We start from the raw sequence: 14,803 nt of genomic DNA, 5'->3' as shown, positions 1-14,803 counted from the left end.
TGTTGTCACTTGTGACGGCTAATTGCTTGATGCCAACTGACTTCCGTATGGTCCGTATTGTTACTTGTTGCTGTTTGATGCTGACTGGCTTCTGTCTGGTCTGTGTTGTCACTTGTGGCTGCTGATTGCTTGATGCCAATTGGCTGTGGTCCATGATGTCACTTCTGGCTCTTGACCACTTGATGATGGCTGGTGTATGTGTGGTCTGTATTGTCACTTATGTCTGCTGACTGCTTGATGCCAATTGGCTGTAGTCTGTGTTGTCGCTTGTGGCTGCTGACTGCTTGATGCCAACTGGCTGTGGTCCATGTTGTTGCTTGTGACTGCTGACTGCTTGATGCTGACAGGCATCTGAGTGGTCCATGTTGTCACTTTTGGCTGCTGACTGCTTGATTCCAACTGATATCCATGTGGTCTGTGTGTTTTCAGGGCTGCCAAGAGACAGATTTTACTACAGTATACCTTCTCCTTCATGCAGCATCTCTCTAACCCTTCTAGCATTTCTCTTCTGTATACAGTGTCTCCTTAACCCTTCCAGTATCTCCCCTCCCTATGCAACATCTCTACTGTTCTAGCCTCTCCCATCCCCATTCACTGTCTCGTTTCCCTTTCTAGTCTCTCCCCTTCCCATACAGTGTCTCTCTTCCCCTTTCAACATCACCGCTCCACCTACAGCATCCCCTTCCAGCATTTCACTTCCCTTCCAGCCTCTCCCCTCCCATGCAGCATCTCTCTTTCCCTTTCAACCTCTCCCCTACCATGCAGCATCTCTCTTCCCCTTCCAGCCTCTCCCCTTTCATGCAGCATCTATCTTCCCCTTCCAGCCTCTCCCCTTTCAAGCAGCATCTCTCTTCCCCTTCCAGCTTCTCCCCTCCCAATGCAACATCCCTCTTACCTTTCCAGCCTTTCTACTCCCCATGCAGAGTCTAATTTCCCTTCCAGCCTCTCTACTCCTCATGCAGCATCTCTATTCCACTTCTAGCCTCCCCCCTTCCCATGCAGTGTCTCCCTTCCCCTTCCAGCTCTCCAATCCTCATGCAGCATCTTTCTTCCCCTTCTAGAATCTCTCTTCCCTTTCCAGTCTCTCCCCTCCCCATGCAGTGTCTCCTTCTCCTTCCAGTTTCTTCCATATCCATGCAGATTTTCTCTTCCCATTCCAGCCTCTCCTCTCCCCATGCAGGCTCTCCCTCCCCATGCAACATCTCTCTTCCCTCCCAACCTTGCTCCTCCCCATACAGCATCTCTCTTTCCCTACCAGCCTTTCCTCTCCCCATGCAATGTGTCTTTCTCTTCCCCTTTCAACCTCTCCCTTCCTCATGCAGCATCTCTCTTCCACTTCTAGCTTCTTCCCTCCCCGTGCATCATCTCTTTTACCCTTCCAGATTCTTTTTTCCCCTTCCAGCCTCTCTGCTCCCCATGCAGCATCTCCTTCCCCTTCTAGCATCTTCTGTTGTAAAGAAAGGAAGGGAGGGGTCCAGGCCCCCAGGCACCCCCCCAGTGGCTAGGATTTCCTCCCTCTCTCCATACACAGTCTGGCGTTTATCTCCCCACAACCATCTCTGCCTGTGGATATGTCTCTCTCATCTTTTTTGAACTCTTTGGTGCTACACAGAAAATAACAATTAAATGCAGCTGTAACAAATTGGAAAAAAGGATTGGCTCCTTCCAAGTCATCAAAATCTAGAGTTCCAGTGTTCAAACAAGAACCTTTGCCTGGGCCTCTCTAGCTTGTCTCCCTTCTGTGATTTTAACTGCCTGAGCACACTATGCCCTTCCAGATAAACATTATAGGGCCCAACCTTTTAATGGTGCCCGATGAGGGAGTGTTGTTAAGATGGAGTGCAACTTGCTTTGCACTCCATCACATACTCTCCCCCTCAGCTCAACCATGTTCTGTTGAGTTCATGAAACAATTTGGACCATCTCCCAAGACATAAAATCAGCATTCTGGTGGTCTCAGGCACTTGATCTTGTAGATTGTAGTCAGCTTTAGAAGGATGAGGGAGAACCAACCTATTATCATGCAGTGAACATAAAGTATGGGAGGGTGTGTAAGGAATCACCACAGAGGAAAGATAGGTGAGAAGGCCACTATGCAGAACATTTTGAATTAGTATTGTAATTTTGAATTCAATCCTATATTCAATAGGGAGCCAGTGAAGCTGCTGAAGAAGTGGTGAGACGTGACCATAGCAGGACGCTCAACAAAGAAGATGGGCTGCAGTATTTTGTAGAGTCTGTAGCCTTTTCATATTTTATTTAGTAATCCCTGTGTAGATAATGTTACAGTAATTGTATGTTGAATGGAGGAAAGCATAGGACAAGGAGCAGAGGGCATCAAAATCTAGAAAATTGTGGATAGCTCTCAGTCTACATAGAAAGAAAAAACCTAATTTGACAACCTGTGATATCTGGGGGCCGAAAGACAACCAAGATAATGGAAGGATGAGATGAGAGAAATAAGCCTGTCAAATAAGAGTAAAGGGATATCAGGTGCAGACAACAAACCAATAATGTAGCTTGCTACCATTTTTTCTGGATTTAGTATTAGGCGATGGTCCTTTAGCCAGATTTCCACATGTTCTAGACAAGTCTGAATAGGTTTTAAATTCATACAGAATGGATCTGTGTAAAAAGAAAAACAGAAGAAAGTCATCTGCGTAGGAGTATGAGCTAATTCCCAAGGATTTTATAAGCAGGGTCAGAGGGCTCACAAACAGGTTAAATAGGATTGGTGAAATCACAGACTCATGTGGAACCCCACAGGTGATAAAGAGTTCAAAACAGAGGAAGATTGAACTACCTTGAAAGAACGTTGCCTAAGAAATGATGTGAACTAAGCTGCGGTGTGGGTATTGCATGCCAAATGGCCCTACCTCCAGGGTAGCGTGGGAGCCCAGCAGTAGTTTCAAAGTTGGTGTGTGCAGTTTCACATGGTAATCATCAGCACAGCCACATTGATGCATGCTGCCTGATTACTGCACGAGTAGCGCGTGAGCTCTAACTGCCTATTAAATAGGTGGCAGTAAGGGCTCAGGCAGTAAATAGCTGCACACTAACTTTAATATTAGTGCATGGCCATTTACTGCCCCATTTTTAAAAAAGCTTTTATCCCACCACTGTAAAAAGTGGCCCAGTGTGTGCCAATATCACAAGCCAAAACTAGTGCAGGCCACTTTTTACTGTGGCTTAGTAAAAGGGCCCTTAATGTCAAGTGGCTCAACATCCGCCATAAGAAAATTCAATTAACTCTGACATATAAAACTGAAATTGCTTTTTTGGATATTCTGATAAAGAAAGATGCTATACATTTTTCAACAATAGCATGTAAGAAAAAATGGACCCTAATACGTTTTTGAACTTTGCCAGTTATCATCCGCTTATGTTAAAAAAGAGTATGCCCTGTTCTCAATTTTTGAGATATCACCGGATTTGCTCTGATTTATAGGATTTTAAAGTCCAAGCTCTAGATTTGCAAAAATGTATATTAGAGAAGGGTTATCTATCAATCAATAGTTATTAAAATGTGTATAAGTTCTCCTTTTACAAAGCTGCAGTGAATGGACTGTGTTGGCATTATCACACTGACAGCCGCTAGCCCAGCTTTGTAAAAGGGGGTCTAAGTGAGCAAGGTATTTAGAGATGCTTTATTAGCAACAAAATCCACAGCTCTGCAGGAATGCATCCCGACGTGTTCTAAATGTTCTTTAGGCATTGAGCAACAGGCATTTAAAAAAAACCACTGGAATATGTTGACACTTCATCTTGTATTTTTGAATAAACATGTTCAAATAGCCTAAAGCAGGAACAAAAATGTGAAAGAGATATTATTTCCATCAGACAGTGTGGCCATCTCTAAATGAGAACAATGTGGAACCCAAGTTAAATGTAATCATTGTCTGTGATATTACTATGGAGTTAGATACTTGGTTGATTAATCCAAGAGACTGACTCTGATTTAAACTTAAACATGCTACCATCTGCATGACTGATTATGTAGTTTATGCAATAATATGTCCCTGCCCGATGGTTTATATTGGGCAAACTAGTCGACAGTTCAAGTTAAGGATAAGTGATCCCAGAAGCTGCTTAAAATGGTAAAGACTGGAAGAGCGTATTGTTAAACACAGTGCTGACAAGAATCATTTATCTTCCAATTTAAGATGTTATGTTATAGATCATATTCCTGTCCTTGGCTGAGAAGGAGACAGTAAAATAAGTCTATTATATTGGGAGCAATGATGGATATGTGATTTGCACTGAAGAAGCAAATGGTTTGAACTAAAAAATAGACTGGCAACATTTTTATTAATTGATTGGAAATTGCATGGTTATGTTTGAGTTTTTTTTGTGAAAATCTTGTTTTGAAAGTTGAGTGATGCATACAGGGGAAATTATGTCATTCTGTTTCTAGGATGAAGGTGTTTTTTAGATCCGTATCCATTTTTGAGAGCCAGAGAAGCGTGTAATTAATGGGGTGCTATGTGAACTAAGTTTTTTTTCAACATTATTGTGGTTAAATCTTTGTAAGAATGAGCATTTTAATGTATTACATTGTTCTTTTTAATTTAGATGATCCTTTATCCCTGATGCAGCTTTTCAGCAAATGCTGGCCGTTGTCGGTGGAATCATTTACCCCCTAATTTTATAAGAGCCTCCAAAAGTTATGCACACAAATCTGGGTGTGCACCCAATTTTCACACTCAATTTAATTGAATAATGAGCTCAATAGTGCCAATAATCGGCTTTTTAACAAGCACTAATTAGATTTTATTGGAATTTATGTGCCTAAATTTTACAGGCGAGTAAAACAAAAGGGGTGCAGAAATGGGAGGGTCATGGGCAGAACAGGGGCATTCCTAGCATTATGCGAGTTGTTATAGAATAAGGAGGTTATGCACCCAAATTAGGTGCATACAGTTGCACCCTGTTTCAGTTGGAATGGCCCCTGACTATATGCTGCCTTTGATTGACTTCCCTACGTGTAATTCCATCCCTGGACCCAGAGAATTCATAATTCTCCATCATCCTAATTGTAAAAAGATTGTTTGAAAAACAGTCCTCTCTGCTAACATCTCCCATCAATGTACTAATTGGTGGAATCTTCTTCCAAGGGCTGTTAGATCTGTACATGGTTATAGTTGCTTTTGGAAATTATTAAAAATGTTTGTTGCAAAAAGTTATTGCAAGATAATGGAAGACAGGAATAACCACTTTTATGCAAAATACTGTTTCAAACATTATCCTGTATAACTGCTTATAATCTGATGTTTGTTACACAATACAACCTTGCAAAATAATCAATAAACTAATTTTATTAAAGTTTCATATGGCCATATATAGAAGATTTACTCAACATATTAATTTTATCAGAAGATTTATATATATATATATACTAAATTGTTTGGGTTGTAAGCCACATTGAATCTGAACTCTGTTTGGGATAATACAGGATACAAATGTCATTATAAATAAAGATACACACAGATAAATGAACAGTTTTTGATGCACCTTCTTTTTTGAGAAACTATAGACTGGAAGGTTTTTGGCCAGTGAGGTAATAGTCCTGTTAAGTCATTGAGGGCCTTTTTAATAAAGGGTTGCCACACGGCAATGGGCTTGTCAAGCGGCAACTTGGAACTACTGCTGACCCAATGTGGCCACTGGTGGTAGTTCTTCCTCCAGTGCGCAGCATTTCTAGCGCTGATGGATTTAAAAAAATATATACCGCAGGGTGTTACCTCATGGTAACCAGGCAACGCATGCTCAGGTGCTCTTATTGCCACCTCAATGGGCAGCGGTAAGTGCTCTCCCCAACATGCAAGCATACCAAATGGCTATCCAGCTTATTTTCAAAAGAGAAAGACGCCTATATTTCGACCCAAATCAGGAGATGGGCATCTTTCTCCTGTGGGCGAACAAATCGGTATAATCGAAAGCCGATTTTGGTCGTCTTCAATTGCACTCCATTGCAGGAATGAACAAAGTGGACCGGGGCATGTCGGAGGTGTGGTGAAGGCGGGACTGGGGCGTGGTTATCGGCTGAGGAGAGATGGGCGTCTTTAGGTGATAATCAAAACAAGAAGGGCGTTTTGGATGAGAATTTAGTCCGCTTTATTTGGACCCTTTTTTTCAGGTCCAAGTCCAAAAAAAGTGCCCCAACTGACCAGATGACCATCGGAGGGAATCGGGGATGTCCTCCCCTCTTTCCCCCAGTGGTCACTAACCCCCTCCCACAAAAAAAAACACTTTACAAACTTTTTTCCCAGCCTGTATGCCAGCCTCAAATGCCGTACCCACCTCCATGACAGCAGAATGTGTTCTATCCTCTGACAGCCTTTCCCTGGTTCTGATGTGGCTCTCGGGTGAGTGTGACACCTTTTCTGTTATGCGGACTGCAAAGTCACATCAGCAATGCATTATGGTGGGTGTAGGGTATTGGGCTCCGTGATTCCACTAGCTTGTGTACATGCTCACAATGTTGGTAGTTGGTAGGCTGTACTCCTATGGCTCTTTTCCTTCTGCTTACTGGGTCAAAGTGTGCCCTGTTTTGTTTCCGGTAGTCTATGAGGTAGTGGCCATTTTTGTAAGCCAGTTTTAGCTCCCTTTCATGTGTTACCCACGTTACTGAAAGTGGGCATTGTACAGCATTCTGCCAGCTCTGACCTACTGCTAATCTCAGTACCAGGAAGACTCTTTGCCAGTGGGGCACAACCTCTGATTTGCAGTTAACTGTGAGTAAACGTGCTTATTCAAATAAAGGATGTTTTCGGAGACATTAGTGTTCAGGTGTCAACTGGTGTGCCAAGGTTCTACAGCAGCAACAAGTCCCAGAGGCCTGCGTGTATGCAGGTCCCTGGAGCACTTTTAGTGGGTACCGCCGTGCACTTCAGGCAGGCGGACCCAGGCCCATTCCCCCTACCTGTAACACTTGGGCTGGTAAATGGGAGGCCTCCAAAACCCACTGTACCCACATGTAGGTGCCCCCTTCACCCCTAAGAGCTATGGTAGTGTTGTACATTTGTGGGTAGTGGGTTTTGGGGGAGGGGGTTGGGGGCTCAGCCCCCGTGGTAAGGGAGCTATACATTTGGGAGCTGTTTCTGAAGTCCACCGCACTGACCTCTAGGGTGCCCAGTTGGTGTCCTGGCATGTCAGGGGGGCCAGTGTACTACGAATCCTGGCCCCTCCCACGACCAAATGGCTCGGATTAGAACGTTTTTGAGCTGGCCGGTTTTAGTTTCCATTATCGCTAAAAAAAAAACCCCGCCCAGCTCAGAAACGAACAAATCCATGGCATTTGGTCCATACAAACCGTATTTTTGAAAAAAAAAAGACGTCCATTTTTTTCGAAAATATGGTCTGTCCCTCTTCTTCACTTACCTGTTTTCGGACATAGACGCCCATGGAGATAGCCGTTTGCGTTCGATTATGCCCCCCACGTGTTTTTTCTGGCTTTTTACCCACTGCAGTAAAAAGGACCCTGTCGAGTGGCAAAAATGGCTGCTGCCGCTACCACGGGACCCTTTTTACTGCATCTTGGTAAAAGGACCCTTGAATAATATAGACTGGGACTCTGAGTTCTTTTCCCTCCTGAAAGAGAAAGTATATATGCATATATAGAAAAATAAAGAAAAGAAGGAAAATAGATTTATATTTAAGACAGCAACAGTAATGTATGCTTTCTGATGAAATGTATTTATTTTGAATAAACAAAGACAATCCCTATCTAGCAAAATGAATGGATCAAAGTAAACAACATATAGGGGTGCAATCTGTATGGAGCGGTAGGTCAATCCTGAACAAAGGTGTAGAGGAGGTAACTTGATTGTCTTGCACAGAGAAGCAGGTATAGCTTTAGCCATGTTGCTGGACAGACTAAATATTTTCAAAGCTCTTAGCCTTCCAAAATTCCATAGAAACCTATGGAACTTTAGAAGGCTAAGTGCTTTGAAAATATGCCTATTAATAAGTGGACCATGCTCATGTTTATCTGCTGTCTGTTACTGTGTTACTATGTTAAATAACCCAGACAATCTGATTGAAATTAGGTACAATAACATGCTGCATTGTTTGCTTTGATAAATTTTCCTAAGGGAAATGGGGCTTGTTTTAGAGTCATCAGGTTAACATAGTATGCCTTTTAATAACACCCTGCATATGTGGCATTTACTAGAGGCTTAAAATCTTTATACTGTAAACTGCCAGGGGCAATGGGAATAGCAGAACATACACTTTCTCACGTAAGTCAGCTGAATTGGATTCTTGCTCTGTAGCTGGCATTTAAACATCTGGGCCATTGCAAGTTCATTTGTGTGTGTGCATTGGGGGGGGGGGGGTTAAAAATAAAACCAATAAAATTTTCTATTTTGAAATTTAAATATTACACATGGAGGTACTCTCCATAATGCAGGGCAGTGCAATAATGAAATTTAGTCTCACACCTGCTAATTTGTTACCAAATTAAGAACCCTCTCCTCTCCCACTTCCTGTGTTGTCTATAAGACTTGTTCTATAACATGGTTTGTAGAAGTCACTTTCTCTACACCATTTTTAGGCCAACATAATTAAGGGGCTCTTTTACTAAGCTGCAGTAAAAAGTGGCCTTAGCTCACCCTTACATGGGTCTTTCCTGTGAGCTAAGGCCATTTCTACTGCAGCAGTAAAATGGCCAATTTTCCAAGTTTTGTATGATGGCCATGTGCTAATTTTCAAACAACAAGTCAATCCTCACTCAATTCTTATAATCTAGTATTATAGCTGCATACCTCATAAATAACTAAGCAAAAAATTGGAGGAAAAAGCCTCAACAGACTCCATTGTTTTGAGCACATAGTCCATCAATTCAAGGAGCTCTTGCTGTCATCATTGGCAAAAAAGCCCTCCAAATTCAATCTTATGCTTATGATAAATAAAAAAAATCAGCAAAACTTATCAGGATGCCCAGTATTTACCCACTAGCCATGGCACCATTTTGGCACCTACCATCCATTAGAATGTTTTTCCATACCAAAAATTTGGCATACAAGTAGCGTCTAATGTTCAGCGCCATATATAGAATTTCCCCCTTAATGTAGAAACTTGACGCATTCATGCACACTTATTTCTATATTAACTGGATAGCATGGAACTGGGTGTGGACTAGGCAAGGAGTGAATGTGAACTTGGAGGCAAGGCATGGCAAACCTATCATACATTAACTGTTAACCTAGTAGATAATGCAGAACTTCTAATGCCACCTCCAAATGATGTTATATTCATCTGCATAGTTGCAACGCAGGTAAAATGCACATAAATGGGATTTTCTCTGTCTTAACTATATGGGCAGATGATGAGAATGCCCTCACAATTAATGCAGAGGCTTTGCAGTTACTACAGGGTAATTTGGGCAATTACCAAGTAGTAACTACAAAACTTTACCGTGCTCCCTTTTATGTGCTACTTGAAACTAATTCTTCTGATCTGTACACCATTTAAATATAATTAAATGCAAAATACATAGGATTAATAAAGCTATTAGTATTCTTTTACAAATAACTGATTTCAACAACAAATTAAATGATGTTTAATTAGTGTTAAATCAAACACAATTAACAGTATCTGTAGCACCTGTGTCTTCCATGGGAATGCCGAAAATCACTAGGAAGCTTAACACATCATACTGTAACATAGTAATTATAGAAGGGCCAAGTAAAAAAAAAAAATCTGGTTTCCCATCTCTGTGCACTTCGAATGAAGTGGTGTGGTAGCTGTTAGTACACTTTTAAAGATAATAAATAGAAATGAAAGAAAGCAAAAAAAAAAAAAAAGATGATACCTTTTGCACCTTGAAAATAAGAACCACATACATTTCTTTCACATTATATTCCATATATACAGTTCTGTGCTCATATTTAGGCACTAGAAGTCAAACTGTATAGTTATATCCCTAAAGGGCTCCTTCTACTAAGCCGCAGCAAAAGAAATGGCCTTATCCCGCCCTTACATGGATTGAAGCAGCTGGAAAATGGCAGATATTCTGTTTTTGGCATTAATGGACACGTGTTAATGTTGATTTCTCTTTTTTTTTTTTAATGCATTTTAAATAGTTTTCTTCAAACTATTAAAATGTGGACATGCATAGACTAAAGACCTATGATTGTACTATATGAAGTTGTTGGAGAAATTTTTCTGGCTCCTCAGTTTAAATTAGGGTCCTCTGCTCAATTTATTTACTGACTATTAGTAGGAGAGAGAAATTATGGAAAGAATTTTGGTTTACTGTATCCATAACTGGACCTAATGTAATAGGCAATAATTAAGGGGCTCTTTTACTAAACTGCATTAGGTGCTAACTTGTAACCTAATACAGCTTAAAATGTCGTACCATAGGTCATGCTTAGACTTGCCGCGCACCAATCCGGAACTTCTGCCGGGCAACTGCAGAGCCCAGTGGTAGTTCCCACCCCCAGTACACGTCATTTCCATTGATACAAAAATATTTTCTATTTTTGTAGTGCCAGTGCTTATCTGGCAATAATCTGGCAGCACTGGGTTAGTGTGGTAACCCTTAATGCCACTTCAATTGGTTCCTGATCCTGCGAGGGGTGGCTGCATTGGGGGGGGGGGGGGAATGGGGAGCCCGCTAGCATGCAAATGCATGCTGGACAGGGCTCACCATTCCTCCCCAATGGTCTGCAAACCATAACGCTAGCTCTGAGCTGGTGTAGGGTTTGCCGTGGACAGCACACCAGTGTTTGACATGCTGCTTGCTGATCATTGGGGAGGAATAGGCTTAGCATGCATTTGCATGCTTCTTGTGCTAAGAGCCTTGTTTATCATGCATTTGCATGCTAGTTGTGTTCACAGCCTGCGAGCGCGTTGTTTCACGTGCTTGGGGGCTCTGATCATAGGGCGGTAGCAAATACAGGCGCTAGTATGGCACTAATAGCATCTAGCAGCTGAGTTTGCTTCTGATTATCTGCCCATAAGGGTCCTCTTACTAAGGTGTGCTAATGGATTTAGTACTCACGAATGATTAGTGTACACTAACTGCTAAGAAGCCCATTTTATTCCTGTGGGCTTTTTAGCAATTAACGCACACTAAATCCATTAATTCACCTTAGTAAAAGGACCCCTAAATTTGTACTTGAAGCAATGGAGGATTAAGGACCTCTTTTTCTAAACTGCACTAGCTATTCCCACGCAGTAAATACAATGCAGTCCATTCAAATTTAATGGGATGCATCACATTTGCCACACGGAATCGTTAGAGTGGTTTAGTAAAAAAGGCCCTAAGTGACTTACCTAAATTCAAAAAGAGCAGCGGTTGGATTTGTACCAGGTTTTTCTGGTTATAAGCCTGGTGCTGTAATCACTAATATACTCCTCCACTGTGTCCACTGTATATAGTGATTTGTTCAACAAATTACATTATTTATAATTCTCTTTATGCCTTTTCTTTTCTATGTTGATATTTGATTGAAACTGCAGAAGCAGCACCAACAACAGATGTCATTACCAGAGCAATAGTAATGAAGTGTCTTTTCTTCCCATCTATTCTTGTGTTGTGCTTTCCACTGCTTTACCCCTGCGGATGTTTAAAACCATTGTTCATTTTTAAAGACATTTTAATTGCTGCAGTTGTTCTGGCAGACTTGGAAAGGCAAGGTAGAGGGTTGAAAAGGCCATGCTTTCTTTTGAATTACATTTTTAAATTTTAAAAGGCTTCAATTAATGAAATATTTCTCGATGATGGCAGGTCAGGCCATCGGCACTCGGAGATATGAAGTCTCCTGGGAAGAAAGCTTGTGAAAATACCAATTTTTTAATTAAGACTTTTATAATATTAGGAAATACCAATTTTTAGCATAGAAAGGGGAGTAAGAGAAGCTCCTTGTTAATTTGCTGGGTTATGCAGGCAAATATATATCTGTATCATTTGCAGTCTTTACCTTGTTTTTCTCTTTTTTCTTTTCAGAAATTTTTCTTCTGCTTCATTTTGTTTTAATACATTTTTGTTTCAAGGTAATTTTGTTAAATAAAAGGTGGCTGCGGCTGCTCTCGCAAATAACACAAATGAAAAAAAAACAACAACAACTTTTGACGAACCACCCCAACCCCCTTGATCACAGCTTTAATCCCTGATGACAACCTGCACCCGACCCATTGACTTCTTCCTGGCCTGGTGTCAGCATTATGCATCGTCCTCCATCTCCAGCTAAAGAGGCAGCTGATCCTCCCCCCCCCCCCACACACACACTTACTAGAGATATCAATTGTGTAGTTTAAGGGCAGGAGCAATCCCCCTTTCTTTTTCACTCTCATTGCACTGAAGCAAAGGTAGCTGTGGCCCCTGTATAGGAATACCAGGAACTACAGGAGTTGGAATCTTGGAAGCACTGGCTCATCTAACAGGGAAGTAACCCAGCTTAAGGGTTTCTTTTGAGGAACAGGAAAATGAAGCCCACCCGAGCTTCTTCTGTAAGAACTTCCTGTGGGTGTGACAGGAACCACTTCATTACGGAACCCTCTATAGAAGTGCCATGTTAAGCAGTTTCAGGAGGGAGACTTTATGGCCAATGGCCATTATGCTTGAAGAAATTCTGTAACTCTTATTATTATTTTTTCAACTAATGGGAAAAGTGTTGTTGAATGCCAATTGACCCTGAGAAAGAAATCTCCGGAGTGCTCTGTAGGACAACTCCAATGCAATAATTGATTCAGGTAAGTGTGCAGACATGCCGTTATGAGTATTTAAATGCATTACAGCTATTTATTGATTGCTCTCCGACTGCTTTGTGGCTTGGTTACAACTTTATGAAACTGGTGTAAGAGAGACTGAACATTGATAGACACTTTTATTTCATTGATATTTCACACTAAACACTTCATAGAAGGGATATTGTGATGTAAATGAGCCGTTCAGAAAGATCCATTGGTAACATCAGTTTATGAAATTAGGCTGTCAAGTTTGTGGAGTAAACTTGGTTATAAAAATTCTAAAATGATAACATTCTAATGTGGCTGTTACCTTCTGAGTGCCAGATGGTCCATTGCCTTAATCGTCTTTTTCCAGTTGCCTATGAGTGTAGCTGATCGGTGTTTGCTGTGGGAGGTCCTAACCCTTCTGGCTGGCCTTCATGAATGGCGATATGTGTGCTGTGGATGCCTTCGTTGTGCATTATCCATAAACGGCCTGGAGGCAGTTGAAAGTACTGCTGGTAGTGCTGGAAACTTGTCAGCTGTAATCCAGAGGCAGTGGTAGTGGTCATGGTGTGTGAGTGGTTGCTCAATGGGCAAAGCCAGTCCCTCAGAGTAGGTCTGTGGATTATATTGGAGTCACAGTGGAATACTTGGTGTCATCATATGAGTGCAAATTTAGCTGGATTTGGAACTAGAAACTTTTGAGGGCTGCCTGGACAGATTTGTTTTTTCCTGTTCTGGTTGCATAACACATCTCTCTGCAGTCTCAGCAAATTGCTCTGTTGCTGGCAGTCTCTATGGGAGCGACTTTGGAGTGGTGAGGCTATATCACTGGTGTTCATTCATAGAGATTGGATGAGCTGTCAATGGGTTCATAGGTTCCTGGACACCTATAGGACTGATTATTGGTGCTGTATATCATCTTCTTGACTGTTCCATAGTCTTGTACCACCTCTTGTGACATTATGTTGCTTTGGATGCTTTCATCAGTCTCACTATACTGCTTCTGGCTCTGCTTATTATTGCTAGATCCTCTCTTTCATGCACTACACTTTTCTTTTCAACATGAGGTGGCCATTAATACTAGGCATAGCCTTCTTGGGCCTTATGATTGGCAACCTGCCTGAAGGCTCAGGCTTTAGTCAAATTCCCATTTTATGCAACTTACCTATAAAGCCAAAGACCTGTAAACAACCAAGTCTCACTGGCAATTACATACCTGACCATTCTAACACCTACTTACAGAGTGCTATGACTGTATCAGGCCACAGGTGGCTCACCAAACCTAACGCCTGGCAAATCACACTGAATCCCTCTCTACAGCTTAAATCTTACACTCTTCTGAACCTGACCAAACAATCCTCTTACTTAGAACACATAATCCACCCAACTCCTGCACCAGCAATTTATGTCAATGCAAGATCCGTGGTGAACATAGCCTTTTTAATAAGGGATCTTCTAGAATCTTCAGGCATGGACTTTCTGTTCATATCCGAGACATGGCTTACAGAAGTCAACAGCCTGACACTTCCCCACTTATGACCACTCAGATACAACATTCTTCACTCTCCAAGATTAGATTAAAAAAGGGGGCGGACTCGCCCTCATTTATAAAAGATTTTTACACGTATCCTTAGTCAGCTCAGGAACATTCCCAGAACTGGAATATATGTTATGCAAATTCCACGATGAGTCCAAAGAAGCCAGCCAGGTTGCTCTACTCCTCATTTACCATCTGCCAGGAGCCTGGACCAAAGCTAAACCTCTTATATCAGAGGTAATCTTGACCGCCATATTCCAATTTCTTTGAATAGTTGTCTTGGGAGACCTAAACATACACCTAGAGAACGAAACAGACACCAATGTTTATAACTTTAAATCATTCTTGAAGATGTGCGAACTAACCATGTTTGTGGAGGGTCCAACTCATTAGCAAGGTCACGCACTGGATTTTCTTACCTCCTACCCCAACAACCTGATTGACTCATTTAATTGGAAACCTATACCATGGTCTGATCACTTCCAACTATACTATTAATATCCATCTAACGAGCCAACCCATGCACCAACCCATTAAGCCGATAACCTCCAGGGGGAAAATCAATGAATCCAGACTCCCTTT

The sequence above is a fragment of the Microcaecilia unicolor genome, chromosome 10 (genome assembly GCF_901765095.1).
Source record: "Microcaecilia unicolor chromosome 10, aMicUni1.1, whole genome shotgun sequence".
In the NCBI taxonomy this organism is placed as follows: domain Eukaryota; kingdom Metazoa; phylum Chordata; class Amphibia; order Gymnophiona; family Siphonopidae; genus Microcaecilia; species Microcaecilia unicolor.
This window is presented reverse-complemented; position numbering follows the sequence as displayed.